This window comes from Astatotilapia calliptera, chromosome 1 (assembly GCF_900246225.1).
Source record: "Astatotilapia calliptera chromosome 1, fAstCal1.2, whole genome shotgun sequence".
Classification (NCBI taxonomy): Eukaryota; Metazoa; Chordata; class Actinopteri; order Cichliformes; family Cichlidae; genus Astatotilapia; species Astatotilapia calliptera.
This window is the reverse complement of record NC_039302.1, coordinates 28969547-28977911: the sequence shown is the minus strand read 5'-3', so window position 1 is coordinate 28977911 and position 8365 is coordinate 28969547.

Sequence of the window (8365 nt, the reverse complement as noted above, 5' to 3'; positions counted from 1 at the left end):
AGTGATAATCTGCAATACACGCCAGGTTTTTTTTTCAACATGATGAGTTTAAAAAGAACACTTCCCTCTGCTATCTCTGTGGTTTCATTGAAAAAAAGATACTTCTAAATACTATTTTAGAATGGATCAGGCATCGCTTTCTAGGCTTCCTGAGCACTGCCCAGGATGATTATGAGTGGTTTAAGTAAAATCAACCAGAGTATTTATAGGATAATATTACATCCAGCAGTACGACAGTACTCTAGAGGTTTGTTTCCAATACTAGCACAATCATACTGCAAATGACAAGGTCTACATTTAACCTTATTTAATTTGATGGAAAGGTGATGCTAAAGCTTAAGAAAGATTCCAGTGAGTAAGCAAGCCATCACTTCCATAACTACTATTTTCAGTATTTCATTGCCCACCAAACATACACCATGTATGAATAAGGATGCTCTAATAAGTCTGATACTGGTCTAATTGTGTCTGCACAGGAGGTATCAGGTCAGTAATCTTTTTCAGGTCACTAAAAATACCTGAATAAATAATAGTACATAGTACACAGAGGTACATACAGGTAAATTTAAAAAAAAACCCTCTTTGGCCATTGTGTCACACACATAACTGGGCTGAATAGTACATACCCTTTCAATCAGCTGCACAAGATAATTAGCAGAAATACATGGCTGATTTTTTTTTTATTTGTAGACATGAATAAGGCACAGTTACCTTTACCTTTACTCGTGTGTTTGGACTGCAACGCCATAGAGTCCATAGCTATAATTGGTTCTGTCTATACATTAACCCTGTGACTGGCACCCACTTGTTCAAAAGTTGATATGGAAACAGACATAAAGATATCTTACTTTTAAGGAACTCCTTAGCTTGACCAGTTTCAATTCATAGGTAAAAGCATGGCTAGAGGACATCCAGCACCCTTACCCTATTATCTTGCAGGCCACTAAGATAATTCACAGGCTCAGTAGCACATAGGTTAATGAGAATCACGGTGAAACAGAAGGTTCTAATATTGTTTAGCTCTTAATTGCTGTATAGAGCTTGGGGGGCAGCATGTATTGGCAGATACGGTAATAGTCGCCTTTTTTTGTCTTAAGGAGTACTATTTGAATGTCACATGAGGTCTCCAAACAATTTAGAATCAACCAAAAGGACCTGGGTGATAGGCCTGGGGTGATGTAAGGAGAGTCTACATGATTTAGTCAGTCACAGTGATTCATAGCCAGATGGATGGAAGAATTGTATATATTTTCATGTGAATCCATTCAGGCTTATAAATCCTTATGTATATACTATATATATATATATATATATATATATATATATATATATATATATATATATACCCAATGTATATACTATACTATATATATATATATATATATATATATATATATATATATATATATTTTTTTTTTTTTTTTTTTTTTTTTTTTTTTTTTGCACATGTCGAGGAGTGTGTCAGGCTACATTTCACTGTGTGTTATACTTGTATAACTATGCATGTCGACTCCTTTGTCACGTGGTGTGAGCAGAATCATCTGCAGCTCAACGTGGCAAAGACCAAGGAACTGATCGTGGACTTCAGGAAGACCAGGAAACACTTGACCCCTGTTCCAATCCAGGGGGTCAGTGTTGACATTGTGGAGGACTATAAATACCTTGGAGTACACATTGACAATAAACTGGACTGGGCTAAAAACACCACAGCACTTTACAGGAAGGGCCAGAGTCGTCTCTATTTTTTGAGGCGACTGAGGTCCTTCAACATCTGCCAGAAAATGCTGAGGATTTTCTATGAGTCTGTGGTGGCCAGTGCGATCCTCTATGCTGTTGCATGCTGGGGGAGCAGGCTGAGGGTCGCAGATGCCAACAGACTTAATAAACTGATCCGTAAGGCCAGCAATGTTGTGGGGATGGAGCTGGACTCCCTCAAGGTGGTGTCGGAGAGGCGGATGCTGTCCAAGATAAAGACAATGTTGGATAACACCTCCCACCCACTCCATGACATGTTGGTCAGTCACAGGAGCTCGTTCAGTGAGAGACTGAGATTACCGAAAAGCACCACTGAACGACACAGGAAATCATTCCTGCCTGTGGCCATCTCCCTGTACAACGCATCCACTTAACACACTGTTTGCTGCTACAGCTACACATGTTTCTTTTCCAAATATTTATTTATAAGTGACTTATGTATGTATGTATGTATATATATGTATATATTGTACTATTCTTAGTTAGCGTATTGTCTGTCTTGTCTTAATGTTGGTTTAAAATGGAGCACTGTAACAAAAAATAATTTCCCCCAGGGATCAATAAAGTATTCTGATTCTGATTCTGATGTGACAAATAAAGAACCTTGAACCTTTAAGGAAAATGTTTTACATCCCCTAACATGAAATATGCAAAGGAAAACTAATGTTATTATTATATAGACAATAAACAAATATTAAATAAAATAAATGGTTAAATAAATGGAGTGGTTATTGTGTTATTCATTTATGAATATCCAACATCAGCTCTGACTTGACAGGAATGCTATCAGTCATAATATAAAATGTAAATGAAGCAGACAAAATGAATAAAAACACTTTTATTTAAAGAATGTATGCAATGTGCCAAGAGGCAGTAATCTAGAGTATGACCTAGTCTCAAGGTGCAAGGTTCACATATTGCAGCAAAGCTAAAGGAAACTGCAGTTCATTACTTAAAGAAGCTACCACTTACATGTGCAGGTCCAATCACAAAGAACCAAAGTATACCAAACAAACGATTGCCAATTTTACAAACACAAGACTTGTTACAAACTATTAACAACACTGATAAGTAAACGCAGAACAAATAGAAACAGTGCTAAGTGTTCAATATATGACAAAATAACCACTATGTGTTTATAGCAGGTACAGTGATGGCATCTGGATTAGATTTTCTCTGTTTTCTATATTGCAGGGTCTTTACCTTACAATATAAATAGCCTTGAAGCAACTGTTGCGGTGATTTGGCACTATAAATATAAAAATGATCTGAATTAAATTTAAGTTTAATTGAACTGGATCACAGCACTGGGGTGCCACTGTTCCAACTAGTCATGGAGGCAGGTGGCAAATGTAGGTACCGTCCTAAATAGTGCATTTTCAATAAAAGCAAAGAAACCAAAACCTACAAAGGGCAATTTATGATCCCAAATTAATATCCATTACATAATATCCATGGTGAGTTTGTTTATATTGTTTGGTTTGATTTGTGTGTTATCAAGAGAAAAGATGATACTAACCTCACTCTCCATTTTGAAGTGACTGTTATTCATCAAACAGTGATTCATCTTTTCACTAGCTTGAATATATTGCTCTTCAGGAGATCATCAGCTACATTGAGATTTTAAAAGGCGTAGCTTCATTGTGTGAATGAGTTGTGTAAAAAGTGCTCATAGAAAAGTTCTAGTAGAATGCAGATTTTTAAAATAAAAATTGGAACTTTTTTTTTTCTTTAAGTATTATTTTAAACAAGCGACACAGCACTGTGCGTAAGCTGGAACTCATAACCATTAACATCAGGCTGAAAAGCAGTCTTTCACTGATCTCTCTGGCTAAGAACTGCAAGAGTCTGTTCTACCTTCCATTTGCATGAAGTCTGAATGCAACCCATCTGTTGTCTGCACAGCGTACTGACATGCCCTGGGATACATTTCTATATTTCCATAACCAGACGAGACATTAAACATCTAGAATAAAAAGATTAAAGGAACATCAAAAGGTTAAAATGGAGTTGCAAAATATTTTATTTCATTTGATGGATCTTTAAAGTCCTTAATGCTTTTCTTTGACATGCTGTCTGATTATATGTTATAAAGGCCTTTTCAGTAACAAAACTATGCAAAAGCTGCTTTGGGTCGGTCACAGAGAAAAGATCACTGTTTTGTTTTCTTATTATTATTTCAATGATATGAAAAAAAATGGAAAGGACATTTTTTAATAGATGAATGAATTTGGGGGTGTAGTAAAAAAAACAACCCCCTCCCCCAACAAGAACAACAACAAAAGGCTTACTTTTGCATACTTAGGCTAACAGTGATAATTCAATAAATGGCAGCAACAGTATGGCAATGTTTATGTTAACAAAAATTACTTCACAAACACATTTAGAAGGTGCATACAATTTCTGGATTTGTTTGACTGTAGTGATGAATGGAAAACATACTTGCAAAATGGAAATTACATAATTTCACTGACTAAGAAAATACTGTTTTCTGCTTCAGAATGACATAATTTAATGATTAACATTTTATAATTGATCATTTTTTGATGATGGGCTTGAATAGTTTTAGTTCTACCTTAATGCAGCAAAAAGGTCAAAACCACAAACTTTCATCAAATTTGTTAAGCTAATAAAAGTCAGGCCAGACCAACATAGACTGCTTCTTAATTGTCAGCTGTGTACAGCACTAATAGGATTTGAGCAAAGGAGGTTCATTTTTTAATCCAGCTCTTCAAACAGAGGACTTGTTCTATGTTCACAATCCAATTGTCTTGAAATAATCCATATGACTGAGCAGTAAAATCCTTTTTTGGTTGGAGGGAAAGTGTTCTGTTTCCTGGAGACAACTCAAAAAAGGAGACACAAGTAGAGCATTGACTGTGCTGCTACAAAAACACTATAAGATCATCGGTTCAGATTAGAAAACCTTTGTTTTCTACAGCTAAGAAGTGCTAATATTAAATTAATAATAATACAGAAACAGTAATATGTCTGACTTCAGATAGTGTTAATAATGTCAACCCTTTTTTGTGTCACATTAGCTTGGCAATCATGCAGAAACCTATTTAAAGTTAAGAGTTCTTATTTGTTCACACATGTTTGATGCATACAGTTTGAAGAAAACCTTATTTGTGTTGATGGATAAAGTCTTAGGTTAACAGTTACTGTGGACGTTGAAGGTTAAACAGAATGCCAGACATCAGTTCCTCCCCTTAGTGCAGCAAAAATGCCTTGTTTTTCTTGGAAATATAAAGGAAACTCACCAAGCAATGAACTTTTCCATCATGACCTCCAGCTGTGAGAAAAATAATCTTTTACTGTTTGAGCTTTAACAACATTTCCCGGTTCTTTAGCATGTGGCATTTTTTTTTAATGAAAAGAATGCCCCATTAGGTATTTTCCATTATTGGGTGCCAAATTTGATTATTACATTAATTTAAACCTTTTTTATTTTTTTAGTTCTGTCCAACACTTGTAATATTGTGTCTGTAACAAAAATGACAGACAGTAATAGTCACTTAAGTGCTTGGAAGTCTTTAATCACACAGCTGAATTGGAGATTCAGAAATCACAGAGCAAGCATGGGCATAGCACAATGGACAGCATACCTCAGGAAACTCCTCTGCTCCCAAGGGCACACTTCTCTGGATGATGTATTTCCTGTTTATTTCTTGGGGCCCCCCATCAGCTTTGTACCAAAAAACCCCCCAAAACCCTGGACTATATCGAAATTGCTTTCCAAAGAATGAGATAACTCTAAAATTTATGTGACCCTCTCCTCCACTTTTGTAGTTTAAGCCCATCCATTTTTATTATTCTTAGAAGCAAAATTTTCCATTAAAATGAGTAGTGCCTGTTTCCTGTCTTCCAAGAAAAAGGAGACATAAATCTAATAGACGTCAAAATCTGATTCCCACTTAAGATATGGTTACATATAGTTACTTTTCAAAATTCCTGGTACAGTAAACATTTCTGATAGTCCAGGTTTAAAACCAACAAAAGAGTAAATGTTCAATAGAATATATATTCTATCTAATAGAATGTTAATTCATAACTGATCTGTGGCCTTCCGGCTGTGTGATAAACCAGTTATCAAATAGAAGACAAATAGCTTTCAGCTTAAAATTAGGTTTTTGGGTTGTTTTGCCTTGGGTTAAGTAGCTCTTAAAGTCATCCGTACTTTCTGTATACCTTGAGAACAAGAAATTAGTTTTCTTAATTTCTTTACTTTCTTAAGTATATGTCTTGTTTTAATTTTAAAAAAATCTCAAGAGCAAAGAAACATACACATACTGTACACAAGCAGACAAGCATGTGCACATACTTCCAGACATGCAGACCATAAAAATCTGATATAAATCCTTCTGGGAGTTCATGTTTAAAAATAGGCACAGTGTTGGTCTACACATGAAGTAACTTTTGAACATAAGCTGGAAAATCACTTAAACTGAGGTACACTGGTCTGCACCTATGGGACAGGACAACAATTCTTTCCATTCGGTATATTTCTATGTCTGTATTTTATGACATTTACATGCAATTTAGCCAACATTTGTCCTTTGTTTGTTCTTAAATTTTCACCAAAGGTGTGTGCACTCCTATCACTGTTCCTAAATTCACATTAATGTTATAGACATACAGAAAACATAGTGAGCAAAGTGAGTTTGAAGTCTGAGCTCAGTAATACTGAGCTCAAATGTCAGTTTATATTCTTACTACATTCACACTGATGCTATGAGTATTTCACAAAGTATCTGCATTCGCTTTACAAACAAATCCAAAACTGAATCAAATGATGTCTCAAGATGAAATTCTTCGACTCAGGTTGGACTGGGTTTAGGACATGGCTTCAAGAGGCTCTTTTGTCTTGTCTTGAAATTTAACTGGGTGTATCTAATTTCACATATGAGCCAGAAACATAGAAGTGGGGCAAGACCCATAAAATGTTTCTCCCACTTGAGTTTTTCATGATTTTGCCTTTGAAAAGATTAACTGGTGTAAATAATAATAAAAGGAGTGATTCCAATATACCCTTTGCATGTGACTTATAATATAGTATGAGGTTCTCCTCAAGGGGTAACAGTGCAGCTCTGTTTGTTTGTGTGAATATTTACGTTGGATGTAAATGTGGCAGGAGTGTACACAAATGGATTCATTCAGGCATGTGAGTGTGTAAGTATGTTTGTACAATATAGTTTACATTTGCTAAGGACTTTTACACCAGTGACTGGCATTTTATGCCAATCTAAACTCGACTAGCCCCAGATGGTTTTTTTTAAAGGAACCGAATTAACACTGAAAGCAAGTTATAAACTTAAACAGACATATTTCGGGTAAAGTTACATTTACTTATCTTTGCAGCATTATGTATGTTGTGTAAGTAACTGCATGTGAATTGGTCTAGGACCACTACACTGAAAACTTAACGTTTTCAGCAAATTTCTGCAATACTTAATATTTCAGAACCTTAGTAAATCCACAAAACACTCTGTAAGATAGAGAGAAAGTACTTAAGAAAGTATTTAAGTAACTTAAGTAATACCTAAGTAACTGATGGACTGGTGTTCTTTGTAACACATGAATGCCATGATGCTCTTCTGTATCTTAGTTAACCAGCTAACATCCTTCCAGGATTCCCTGATCTTGTTGTTTAGGCTTCTTCTCTGTGGTGGCCTTCTTCTGCATGCATCCTTGAAATTATACCCAAGTGATTCTAGTATTACTGTGGTAGTGTTGTATATGCACTCACTGAATTCAGCGATATGGGTTGTGGGGATTGTGCACAGAGCAGTGTTCACATTTGCAAGCATCTTCGCTGATGGGACTTTGTCAGTGAGCTGAGGGAGTTTGGTTAGAATCTCCATCATCAGCTCAGTAGATGCATCTGTGATTGGAGGTGGCTGAGCATGATCTAGTTCAGTTACATTGCTCTTTTCTACCAGGGTTGGGTCATTATGTCCATACTTTTCAGTATTGTTCCCACGATGCTGTAGCCTCTGGATCTCCAGCTTCGATAGTAGCTGTCTTCTATTAAAGTTATTGTAATACGCTACCAGGTGCTTCTTGGTCAGGGTAGATGTTGGCTTTCTGCTCATTCATAATTCCCACATGTGTTCCATAATTCTCTCCTTGGGTTGGGTTGGTCAGGACAGTACTATTCCATCAATTGTTAGTCCTTGTCTATGTATAGCTTGCTCCATTAGATTATTTCTCATTAGTATATCCTGGTTCCCTACACTTGACATGGACCTTGTTAAGCCAGCTGGTGTAGATTTGGTTATCCAAAAGTCTTACTGTACTTAAGTAGTCAAAAATAGCTCAATTGCTATCAAAAAACTGATATCTGGCTTAATACTTACTGGAAAATTAAATGTTGCAAAGACATAGTAAGTTACCTAGGGAAGGCTGCATCTAATGGAGTGGTAAATTGTTATGTAATTTGCCAAGAGTTAAACTCTTCAAAGCAGAACAAAGTGTAACAATGTGTATTCGTGGAAAGGAATGCTGTGTAAATAGATGGAAGGGTAATTTGGTAAAAATAAGTGCATGAAAGAAGAAGAAGAAGGAGAAGAATTCCAAACCTACAAGCAGCTTGAGAAGCTCTGGCAGC